A 13016-nucleotide genomic window follows, 5' to 3' on the forward strand; every position below is an offset into this window, starting at 1 on the left:
ATTATTATTATTATTATTATTATTATTATTATGTTCGTGTCAAATGTAAAAACTATCGTGTCGTGTCGGATTGTTTTTTCTTATCAAGAATTCTTCATTCCTATTTATAAAAATCTTCACTACAAGTTAGTAACCATCAACATCAAAGAAGAGATGGTGGAGGAGTGCGACTCAGCCCTTGGTATTAGGACGGATGTTGATACCGAGTTATTAAAAGAAAGCTTCTGAAGAAATGATAAGCAAATTTTGTTTTGACAAATGCAAGAAGATTGTGTCTATGGAGATTATCAAGAAAATACTAAAAGCTAACAAAAATCATGATGATGTTAAGCGAGCCTTTGCTCTTATGGCCCTAATATATATAGTTTCTCCTCCATCTCAGGAGAAGTTAGATGCATTGATGTTAAACTATGTTGAAGATGTCAATAGTCTTCAAACGAAGCCATGGGCAAATTTAGCCATGTATAGTTTGATTAAAGGAATCAGAACCTACCAAACCAAACTGGAAAAAGTGAATGCTATTTAGGCTTTTCTATGATTTTTTTATATTTTTTACTGGTTAGTTTTTTAATTAAAGTGCGATGCTAGATTTAGTGGTTGTCAGTTTAATTTATGTTTATGTAGTTATATTATCTGAATAAAGTGAAGTGCATTTTGTCTGATCATTCAATTGCCCTTGGAAAGAAAAACACTAAATAATTACTTAAATTTGATGAGGTTAATGAATCATTAATGTTAATTTTACTTCACTTTGCATTTTTTAAATATTGTATTGTTAAATAAATGTTAACTATTCTGATTTATTAGTTCGATTTACGTTGGACTAGGTTAACTATGTATCATATATAGTGTCTCCGTGTAATCATTCTAAAGTTGTTTACGTGATTTCATCATAGACTTGACATAATCATCTCAAGTCTGATTTGCTTTTGTTTATGAACTTCATGCAAAAAATTGTATAGACCATGTAAAAGAGATCAAACAGTAAATGTAAAGAAATAGCAATGTACTTTCATGTGTTTCAATAAGTTTTTGAAAGTGCGTTGCAATTTCTTCTTCTTTTCTCAATCAGTTGCTAAATGTAAGAAATAGCAATGTACATTCATGTGTTTCAAGAAGTTTTTGAAAGTACGTTGCATTTTCTTCGGCTATTTTCTATCAGGTGCTAAATTTAAGAAATAACAATGTATTTTCATTTGTTTTAAGAAGTTTTTGAAAGTTCGTTGCAATTTCCTCGTCTTTTCTCAATCAGGTGCTAAATGTAAGAAATTGCAATCAAACCTTTGATTTTGGAGGAACTGATGCAAGAGCTACGGTTAGATTTATTTCTTCTTCCTCTCCTTTGATAAACCTTTTGTTTCTCGTTTTTCTTCTCATTTCTTCTTCAATATCATAACATTTTTTCCTTGTTCTCATCTGAATTAATCGTTTTTCTTTTTTTATGCAAGAGAAACATAAATCATATAAATTGGATCTAAAGCATGAAGAAAAGAAAAGTAAACAACAAACCAGACGGTGTTGTGCACGGGGCGGGGCGGGTACCTACCAAAATGTAACCTGCACACACGGGGCGGGTACCCTGTTTTGTTAACTGAAACCGAACCGTCGTCACAGGGTACCTGAATCGTGTAATAGCGGGTATCCGTAGGTTGGGTCACGGGTACCCGAAATCAAGACATGAATAATGAAATTAGCAAACTTTAATATCAGAAATCAAGACAGGAAACTAGAATCATGGACAATGAGTTGTGGTTGTACGTCTATTTCAAAAATTGCTAAATCAAGTTTTGTTAATATAGCTAGCTATCTGTAGGAATTAGGGGTGTTCAAAATCGGAAGGCTAGCAACAACTAGTAACTGAACAAGAAACTAGTAACTAAACACTTAACAGAAGGCTAGTAGCAACTAATAACTAAAAAAAAACAATCCATGTCAATCACCCACCATTAGTGCTAACCTGCTGTGACTGAAACTAACAAGTGAAATTAATGAAACTAAAATTAACATGTTAATATACTACTAAATCAGTTAAATTCATGTGGGTTTTCCAAAAGTAAATGAAGTCTTTAGTTACAGATTTACAGTCAGTCAGTTTCAAACAGACACAAAACAATCTTTGAAGAGGTTGAGTGGTAGTTTATCACAAACGCAATAGAATTTCCTACATAGGAGGAACTATAATTTTTCGTATTTTAAATACAAAAAAGTGACTAAATATCGATTTGAAAGTAATCTAGCCCCTTTGAATTTCTGATTTTTGTTTCTCAATGTCTACAATCAAGTAATCAACATTCACAAATCAATAATCAACATCTATTTTGAAGAATGAAGTGAAGTGAATGAAAACTTACTAGAAATTTCTGAAATTTCTCGATGTCAGTCCAACCCTAAGCCCCTAACCCTTAGATTTTGATTTCGGGAACTGGAAATGAAATAACGATGCATGGCCGGTGGTTTCGACGGTCAGTGGTTGCTTTCGATTTTGTGAATGTGGACCAGAGGAGGAAGAACGATGAGTCGAGGGGTTTCAAAGTTCGATTTGGGGGATGTTTGGGATTGCTTATCTAAGTCAGCAAGTATGTTAGGTATAAATGCTTATTATAACTTATGACTTTTCAAAAAAAAAATGAGTTTTAATAAAGTGTTTGAATTATTTATTAATAGTTATAAATTGATAAGTTGTTTTTAAAAGAATGTTTGGATTGACTTATAACCTATCTAAGTGTATTTGAGGAGAAGTTGAATGTTATAAGTTAATAAGTAAGGACCTTCTTACCTATGACTTATAATTTATCATAGTTTATTTGAGAAAGTTTTAAAAACTACTTATTGACTTTTATATATTTCTCAAACATATTTTTAACTTATTGACTTTTTTAAAAACCAATAAGTTAATAAGTCAAATCTCAAACTCAATTTCGACTCCGTTCATCGCCCGGTTCAATTTCGCTTTTCCTTTTTTCCTTCGCTCCTAGACACAGCTCCCACTTCACCGATGATGGATCAAAAGTTACAAAATACAAATGGGCTTAGGGCATAGGAGTTTCTTGGTTGGGCTTGGGGTAACGATTAAGTTGGTTTTAAAACCATCATCCACTAGTTTCAAAATCATTATAATAATACTAAAGTGAAGTATGACTCAAAACGAAATGTCTGATGGGAATTTGTGATTAGGCTTCATTCGATGAACGTGGTTTGTAACTCTAATAGTTCAAAATCATATGAGGTGAGTACAAGGGTGGGTTTTAAGGTGGGTAGGGGTGGGTCCCAAATTACCTTGTAACCAACAATCCAAGACAGCACAGTTCATAAAAGTGAACTCTAACTCCAAGGGTAAGATAGGAAATACATTTAAAATAACTAGAAAGGTAGTAACTAAGATTAGCCAATTGATGCTTATGGTTGGTATTTCTAGATTAGCTAATCAATGTTGATCTTGGTTTTAAAAAGCATGTTTGATGCGATGATGCGACCGTTGCGTTGCGTTGCGTTGCGATGGGTTATGGGCAACAAACTTGTGGGGCGATGCGACCTACATGTTGCCAGGCAATGCACCCACTTCCATGCGCATTCGGTGCATCATGCATTGGCACATCATAGTCTGGCCCATTTACTTGAATAATGTTTAAAAAACGAAAAAGCACATGCAACTATTAAATAATTTTGGCCGACCCAACTTCTACCCTAGAGATCTACGTACCAGAATACATAGAGGCACGACACATTGATCACACAACAATCTTGTTCTCTCTTTCTCTATCTATTAGTCTTCCACAGTTCCACTCTTTTTTTCCCTCATTCTTGATCGGTAGTTAACCTTCTCCTCTCTTTTTCTCTGTTATTCTTTCTACTCTCATTCATGGATACTAACAATAGAGTTAATGCTTCATCCGACTTCAAAATAGATTCTGTAAGAAGGTATAGTGTGCAAGACCCTAACATTAGAAATAATTTTACATGCACCTTTTATTTGAAAGTAACTAAGGGAGGTGCAAGCCGTATGAAACAACACCTTGTTAGAGGTTTTCCGAATGTTACCGAGTGCCCACAATGTTCTGATCATGTTCGGAAAGAAATGATAGATTATATGAAAATGAAACAAGAAGCAAAGGATAACATTCAGATTGTATCAAGGATACAGGACCTTGATGATGACTATTATGAAGATGAAGAAGAAGAAGATTGTATTGAAATAACAGGAAGTAGCAAACTACCTCCCAAAAAGAAACCAAAACATAAAGGGCCAATTGATATGTTTTTCATTCCAAAACCCGAAGATACAATTAAAGGTATAAAGGAGGGAAACAAACGATAAATGAGGTGTGTCGGAAAGAACTACGGGATAAAGCATGCCAGGAAATAGCAAAATGGTTCTATGATGCAGGTAATGTATTCCTTTAAGAAGCTGTTTTTTTTTTTTTTTGATAAACTTGTTACATGTTTATGAGTTTTAGTCTTACTCTTATAGAAGTTGTTTTATGATGTAATTGTTGTGTGCTTGTGTAGGCATTCCTTTCAATGCTGCAACATATGATAGTTTCCATATTATGATAGAAGCAATTGGTCAGTTTGGCCCTGGTATGAAACCACCAAGCATGTATGACTTAAGGGTTCAGTTGCTGAGAAAAGATGTAGCCAACATTACAAAAAAAAAAGGAAGAACACAAGATAGAGTGGACTCAAAAAGGTTGTTCAATCATGTCAGATGGGTGGCGTGATTCAGTTGTGCAAAAATATATAATCAACTTTTTGGTGAATACTCCATGTCGGATGGGTGGCGTGATTCAGTCATGTCAGATGGATGGCGTGATGCATGGATGTATCCGAAGTTTCAAAGGATGCAAACCTGTTGTTTGACTTTGACATTCTTGATGACATGGTTTAGGAGGTGGGAGAGGAAAATGTTATACAAGTTATCACAAATAACGCCTCGGCTTATGTTAAAGTAGGTAAATAATGTATTTTTTCTATCTTTGTACTTTGTTTTATTTTATTCACTTTATGTTTCAATGTTAATGAAATTTGCTTTGTTGTCATCTTTTTAGGAAAGTTATTGGAAGCCAAAAGACCACACCTCTATTAGACTCCATGTGCGACGCATTGTATTGATCTTATGTTAGAGGACATTGGCAAACAAATTGGCACAACCCCAAACCGGAACGGCGGAAACATTCGAGGGCGGAGGTTGTCATGTACAGTATCACAACAATTGCATAATAGTAATCAAAGTACAATAATTATGTATTACAACAATTACATAATAGTAATCAAACTACAACAATTATGTATTAATAAAGCATAAGTTTTTTTTACATAAGTGTTCAAGTCATTGTATATATGACTCCAAAATGTATAGCAAAAGTTAAAAGACATGAGCCTATGAAGCTCCGTATTCTCAAAATCTATGGATACCTGTTTACTGATTTCCTGAGAATACAAGTAGTTTTGAAAGGAGTGTCAACAATTAAGTTGGTGAGTTCATAAGCATGTTTGTCACAGAAATCTGATATTTGTTCCTTGAAAATGTAAGTATGTTTTCCCAGAAAATCCTATATTTTCTGTTGTAATATGTTGTAATCAAACATGTAATTGTTATTGTACTCTGAGATAGTAAAATGTAGTTTTAACTCGCATAAAACCATGAAAAAGTATGTTCTCTCTAAACCGAAATAGTATTATGTATGTGTACTTGTATGAAAACTATGTAATTTTAAATATTTGGATTCACCGGTTATGCTTGTAAAATATTGTATTATAGTTTTACTAGTTAATAAAACTATGTGGAGTTTACTTATTCATACATTAATCGTATTGCTCAATACTGAATTGTGAGTTATTATAACCATGCTTGATCACCTAAGACGGCCTAAACACGACGTTCTTCAGGCGTTGAAATCGGTACGATATTTGTCACCTCAGGCCTGCCGGCCTAGCTGTTGCAAGCAGCTCAGGTGTGGGATTGTCAGTCCCGTACAGATCTATACATAAGTGTCACACTCTCCCACCAGGAGGTTTTGGTTATAATTTCAGGACTTGATTGGTACTTAGATAAGTACTTGAAGTGTGTCTCAAAAATGCTATATTGACGGTTATGTGTAGAATAATGAAAAGTTACTTTGTAATAGATAAACTGTAAATATATCTCATAGACTACATTTATGATAGTTTATATGTTTGTTTTCCGTAATGTATTCTGAACTTGAAAAGCAATATGTAAGTTCCATAAACTATACCTATTATAGTTTATATGTTTGTGTTTTACTGACACGAAAACTTTTGTATTGTTAATAATTCGGCATGTTTAAAATGTAAAATCTGTGATACGGTTTTTCTGTGAAATTCAATATTTATGTCCAAATGGTACTAAAACAGTTTACAAAAATTATATTTTTGTTTAACAAGTTTAAAATCATTTTATACTTATATAAATATAATACTTATGTTATTATGATTAAATAGACAATCGAATAAATAATTCTACCCCAAGCAAAGAACCAAACAAGAAACGGGAAATGGAGTCAAATTATCAATTATAAGTCTGTTGAACTCTAATTATATGATTTATACATATATAAATATATATATTTTTAATAACGGAAACAGTTAATAAACTGGCTCCTTGAAGTTGATTGAAGAGGTTGTCTATTTGTGGCAAAGGGTATCAGTTTTTAATGGTAAGCTTGTTTAGTTCGCGGTAGTCTATGCACATTCGGAACGATCAATCCTTCTTTTTCACGAACAGGACCGGTGCTCCCCAGGGTGAGAAGTTCGGTCTAATGAAGCCTTTGCTTAGAAGTTTGTTCAATTGGCTGGATAGTTCCTACATCTCTGATGGTGCAAGACGATACGGGGATTTGGCTACAGGGGTAGCTCTGGGGATCAAGTCGATTCGGAATTCGACTTGGCGTTCAGGAGTAACTCCTGAGAGATCTTCGGGGAATACATCAGGGAAATCACAGACTTCAGGGATATCCTTGATGCTTTTTACTTTTTGTGTCTTATCTACCACGTGAGCTAAGAAGGCACAGTAATCTTTACGAAGATATTTCTGGGCATTGACGCAGGAAATGATTTGAAGATTCGTACCGAGTTTATCGCCATAGATAACGAGAAATTCGTTACTTAGCAGATTAAGACGAATGGATTTTTCATAACATAGGATATCAGCACAGTGAAGGCTTAACCAATCCATGTCGATGATAATGTTAAATCTTTTAATTGAGACCAACATAAGGTCAATTTGAAATGAATGGTTGTTTAGAGTAAGTGTGCATCCTATGTATATGTCATTTATGTTCTCGGTTTTTCAGTTTGTCATCTCTACAATAAATGTGTCTTTTAATGTTTTGGGTTTTGTTTTAGTAGATGTTTGAATTTATGGTTTACAAATCTTTTCTCCGCACCACTATCAAAAAGAATGCATGCGTAAGAATTGTTGAGAAGAAACGTACCGGTAACCACGATAGGATCTGCTATCGCTTCCTCATGGCCAATTGCCAAAATTCTTCCTACACCGTCAGCATTCTGTCTTTGGACGGTTTCTCTTGAGGTGCCCGATTTCGCCACACTCATAACAAGCTTGACTTACTCCCGCTGCGGGGACTTGAGACATAGGTTGTGCTGGCGCTTTACAGAAACGGGTGGTATGTCCCTTCTTGTTGCAGCTTCTGCAGTGCATTTCCCTACAAACTCCCGTGTGATGGAAGTTGCACTTATTACACTTTGGCAAAGTTCCAGCATATCGACTCGGGGGTGTTGGAGTAGCAGAAATAGTGGTAGGAGTAGAAGTAGCAACAGCAGCAGGAACAATAGTAGTGTGTACTGCCACAGTTTTTTGTGTCTTAGAAAGCTCTTGTGATGATTGCGCCTTTCGTTTATTCCAGAATTTCTTTTTGCTGCCTCCTTCTTTGGGCTTTTCAGGAACAGCTGGCATGGAGCCTTGACGAACTCCATGATCTACAAGTGTCTGAGCCAGACGCTTGGCACTGTCGAATGTAAGTGGATTGGCAGCAATAACGTTTCCTTGAATCGGGGGAGTTAATCCCCATATATACCTCTCCACCTTTTTACTCTCCGGGGTGACTATCTCAGGACACAGTAGAGCCAGGTCACTGAATCTAGCAGTACAAGCAGCAATATCGGAGTCCTTCATCGTCAGACTCCAGAGTTCCCGCTCTAACTTTTGTATTTCGCCTCGAGGAGAATATTTTGCCCGCATCAGAACCTTTAAGTCTTCCCAACTCATGGCATTAGCTACTAGGAGAGATAACGACTTGACATAGCTGTTCCACCAAGAAAGAGCTCTATCCAAGAAAGTGTATGTTGCAAATTTTACTTTGCTAGCTTTCGGGCACGCACAGATTTCAAACACTGATTCAGTTTTCTCGAACCAACGAGTTAGAGCAATGACACCTCCGGTGCCATCAAAAGATTTGGGTTTAGCATTTGAGAAATCTTTATAAGAACACTCCCTTAGGTGTCCAAGACTTTCCCCGTGATTAGAGTTGTGAGCACCATTGTCGACCCCACTAGTACCACTGGCATTTATTTGCGTTATGGCAGCAGCCACGGCGGCGGTTACTGCTGCTTGGAAGACAGCAGGATCATATTGTGGAGGTGGTGGCGGTGGTGGAATTGATGGATTGTTATTGAAACGCCTACTTGATTTACGTAGCAGCATCTTTTTCTACAAAGTTTAAAGAGAAAAAGATGTTAAGTTCTCTATAATAGTTACGAGTCAGGTGATATTGAACAAGATATATCTTAGTTCTAAATGTATTATATCCTGACTTTCATAGTGTTCTGCGATTTACAATAAAAGTCTACTAATATAAGTAAACAATCGTTGATGCCATTATAGCAATACTTGTAATAAATTTGTATAGCGAGTTCCATACCATGTCTTTCTAAAATTAAAATAAATAATCATAGATTACCATAAGTAAGTAAATTGAAATCACAAAGTCATGAAATAAGTGTTAACTAAAATGCTTGTCAATTTCTTTGATATATTTGATACATAGTGTTTTGGAAAATTTGACATCGGTACAGGTCTATAATACATCAAAGTTTAAAGGAAAAATGGAGCCCACAACCAAACAAGGAACGGGAAATGGAGCCAAATTATCAATTATAAGCGTATTGAACCCTAATTATATAGTTTATACATATATAAATATATATTTTTAATAACGACAACAGTTAATAGAATATTGAAAACATTTAGATATTAACACAAATTTTATTGTGTTATACTTGTACTTCCCCCCTAAAACAGTGAAAAATTATGAAAAGGTACGGGTATGAACTCACCTCAAATGTGACAACGGTTTCGATAATGGGGTACAAAACGGTGACTTCGGGCTAGAACACAGAAAGGATATCGTTATCCTAACGGTTTTAAACACATAATCATGTGTGATTTAGATGATACAAGTAATATATATATATATATATATATATATATATACGTGTGTGTGTTTGTGTGTGTATGTTGTTTAACATAAGTTTTATAATTAAAACTTACCAAAACTTGTAAAATCAATGGAAGTAGAATGCTTCTTGAAGTTGTTTTAGCTATTGAAAATGAAAGGAATTTGAGAGAGAATGGGTGAAATCTCGTTTACTGGAAGTAGAAATGACAAGGATCCCTTTTTGGATGCTTAAGTATGAAGGAAACATGAGGTAGTTAAGTGATAAATATCTAGATATTTGATGTTTCCGGCCATGAACATAATTCGAGAAAAAGGAGTTTTCGGCCGAAATCACCCTGATTTCGGTCAGGGTCTTCGGTGTGGAACTCTACCCAAGAAAGAGGGATTTCGGTGTAGACCGAAATCGAATTTCGGTCCGAAGCAATGAGCAGCTGCGAGGGTTTTCGGTCGGTGATTTCGGTCTGAGGTGATAGCTTCATGCGAACGTTTTCGGTTTTGTGACTTTATTTTCAATTTTTGCAACACTTAACTAATAAAAAGTGTGTGTGTGTGTGTGTATATATATATATATATATAATTTAGCCTTATTAAATTAACTCAAAATTTTTTACTTTTATTTAGTACGTTTTGAATTTTGTTACTTTGGTTGACTTTTATAGACTGGAATATAACGGGTTGCTACACAAATCCCTAAGGTGAAAAGCTCTTTGAAGAGATGAATGTTGGCAAATGATACCCATGTTCTTGTTGTAAACATGATGAGGAACTTTACCAAGCAAAGAAACTTGCATAGACCTACTATTACTCGGTTTGTGACTCTTAATACTTAACTTATAATTTGTATAATTGTATCTATTATTTTGTTATGATGTTATCTAACATTCCATTGTTACATCTGATAGGTTTGAAACATCATTCATCACTTTGTCGCAATTTCATAAGCAAAAAGACAATTTAAGGAAAACGGTTTTGTCAAAAGAATGGGAAAAAACCAAGTGGGTTAATGCTAATGACCCAATAGCAAACAAGATTAAAGGCTATTTTATATCACACTCGTTTTGGAGAAATATTCTTTATTCTCTTAAGTTGACTGGACCGCTTGTTAAGGTCCTTAAAATGGTGGGCGGGGAAAAAAAGCCACCTATGGGTTACATTTATGAGGCGATGGATTGAGCCAAGGAGACTATTCAGAAATCATTTCTCAACAAAAAAGAGGAGTACAAAAAAGCTTTTCAGATTATTGATCAAATGTGGGAATGTCAACTTCACCGACCCTTGCATGCAGCTGGACATTACTTAAATCCAAGAATCTTTTATGATAACAAAATTAACGCTTCTTGTGAAGAAGTTGTGGTTGGATTATATGCTTGCATTGAGAGACTGGTTCCAAATTCTAGTATCCAAGACAAGATAACCACCGAATTAGCTACATATCAAAATGCAGAAGCTTTATTTAGTAATAAAATGGCAATCAGGCAAAGGAAGACAAAAGCACCAGGTTAAATTTTTTCTTACTTAAAGTTCTTATATAGTTATATGTTTAAATGTTAATTATATATTAATATTGTAGATTTATAATTATGAAGTTAGATTATCTTTTTTTTTTCAAACGTTGGTTCTTGTAGCTGAGTGGTGGATATCATATGGATCTTCAACCCCTAACTTGCAACACTTTGTTGTACATGTGCTTAGCCTCACATGTAGTGCAACAAGTTGTGAAAGAAATTGGGGAGTCTTTCAACAGGTATGTTATATGACATTTCATTTATTTTATTTTATTTCATTGTAGCTTCACACAAAAAAACGGAATACATTGGCACAAAGTAGACTAAATGATATGGTTTATGTGAAGTTCAATCGTTCCTTGAATCGTAGAACCAACCAAAAGGACAGTGTTATCCTATCCTTCTGAATGAAATAGATGAGAGCAATGAGTGGTTGTTGGGGAGATTAGAGGAGGATAAAGATAATAATTTAGTGTTTGAGGTTGATGATTTGACTTGGGATGATGTGGAAAAAGCCTTAGGGGTAAATGAGCCTTTTTCTGCAACTAGAGCATCAAGAGATGATAGAGGAAAAGGAGTAGTCGAATCTAGTGGACTTCGGTTGGTTGATGAAGAGATAGAAGAAGATATTGGCATGGTTGGTGACGAGGAGGGAGATATGGATATGGAGCTTGGGTTTAACTTGGATGATGATTGATGACTTAGGGTCTATACTTTTTTGGTTTCATTTTGCTGTTTGCATGACTATTAGATTTGGTTTCATTTTGCATGACATTAGATTTGGTTTCATCTTGCATGACTATGGTAAACATGCATTTTTCATTTTGTTTAACTAATTACCTTTACATTTAGTTGCATGACTTTTATATTTGGTTTTCGTTTTATATCTTTATGGCTTTTTTAGTATATTTTAAACATATATTGGTAATTACTGCTTGTGCGCCACACCTATTGCCCATTTTTAAACCAAGATGTCGATGCATACTAAAACTTTACCAACACTTAGAATCTTATGTAGCCTGATGGCAAATATTACAGAGAAGGTCTATGTGGCATAAAACTTTAACAAAAAAGTCCCTATGGCTTGAAATTATTACAAAAAAAATATGGTGGCTAATTTAACACCAATTTCAATTCCACCTTCTGTAAAAATCGATTTCACCCCCCACCTTGTGTAAAATCGATCTCAAACTTGGAATTATTAAAATATTTGTAATCCTACTGACATCGGATATATATATATATATATATATATATATATATATATATATATATATATATATATATATATTGAAATCTATGCCTCTATGGACTACAATCCAATATATAAAAACTTACCTTAAGTTGTATTCTCCTGTTAATAGCTTCATCATCAATGCGTATTCCTAGTTCGGCCGCACGCTGGATTCTTCGCCTTTTTAGATGTTCCCTCTGTAAAAAGGGAAAAATAAATGTTTATTAGAAATGTTAAGTTCTTCAATTCGTGCATAAGATTTGGACAATATGGATTATTCTAGGGCTTGCTTTTCAACATAATAATTCTAGGGCTAGGGGTGGATTGAAGAACAAGAACAAATTTGATAATCTTACGTTTGAGATTGATTGACCAGAGTTAGTGGATTGAAGAACAGGGCTTGTATTTGATGAAGAACATGAAAAAATTGACTCCGATTTTTCCCCCTCTTTCTTCATGAAGACTTAAGGAGAGCGTACACGGTGTAGCATGTGTTTTAATATGAGAAATACGCAAAATAATGGAGCTAAGAAAGCTTTTGATATGGGAAAATAGAACAACTTAGAAAGTCAAAAAAGTTAAAAACCATCTCCAGCTAAGAAAGATATAACGATTCTGCTTTCTGCGAAAAATTAATGGGGGGTGAAATGACAACAATTTAATATTTGGCAGAACAAGCCCTGTGAGCCATTTTGGTTTTCACTTTGACCCCTCATTTTAAAATATTAAATAGTTGCCTAAAACATATATCTAATTTTAGATTAAGATTGTGCTTGTGCTCTAAGAAAGACGCCATATTCCACGAATTTGTATTTCATGGTTCTTATTAGCTGTGAGACCTAT

General features: G+C 34.6%; 1 long non-coding RNA gene and 1 pseudogene across 2 annotated transcripts; one reads left to right on the plus strand and one right to left on the minus strand.

The window, feature by feature from the left end:
• Positions 1-991: 991 nt before the first annotated feature.
• Positions 992-2583, minus strand: LOC145065672 (uncharacterized). 2 transcript variants are annotated; one of them, XR_013688508.1, is made up of 3 exons: positions 2352-2583; positions 1510-2271; positions 992-1416 (listed from the first exon to the last, which is right to left on the minus strand). It is a non-coding gene; the product is annotated as an uncharacterized LOC145065672 (long non-coding RNA). The 2 variants fall into 2 exon arrangements; XR_013688507.1 differs by lacking the exon at positions 2352-2583 and having other exon boundaries at positions 1510-2345.
• A 7606-nt stretch (positions 2584-10189) lies between these two features.
• LOC145068241 (uncharacterized) lies at positions 10190-11636 on the plus strand (annotated as a pseudogene).
• Positions 11637-13016: the final 1380 nt, after the last annotated feature.

Source organism: Lactuca serriola, chromosome 8 (assembly GCF_051521515.1).
Source record: "Lactuca serriola cultivar US96UC23 chromosome 8, Lser_US96UC23_V15, whole genome shotgun sequence".
NCBI classification, from domain to species: domain Eukaryota; kingdom Viridiplantae; phylum Streptophyta; class Magnoliopsida; order Asterales; family Asteraceae; genus Lactuca; species Lactuca serriola.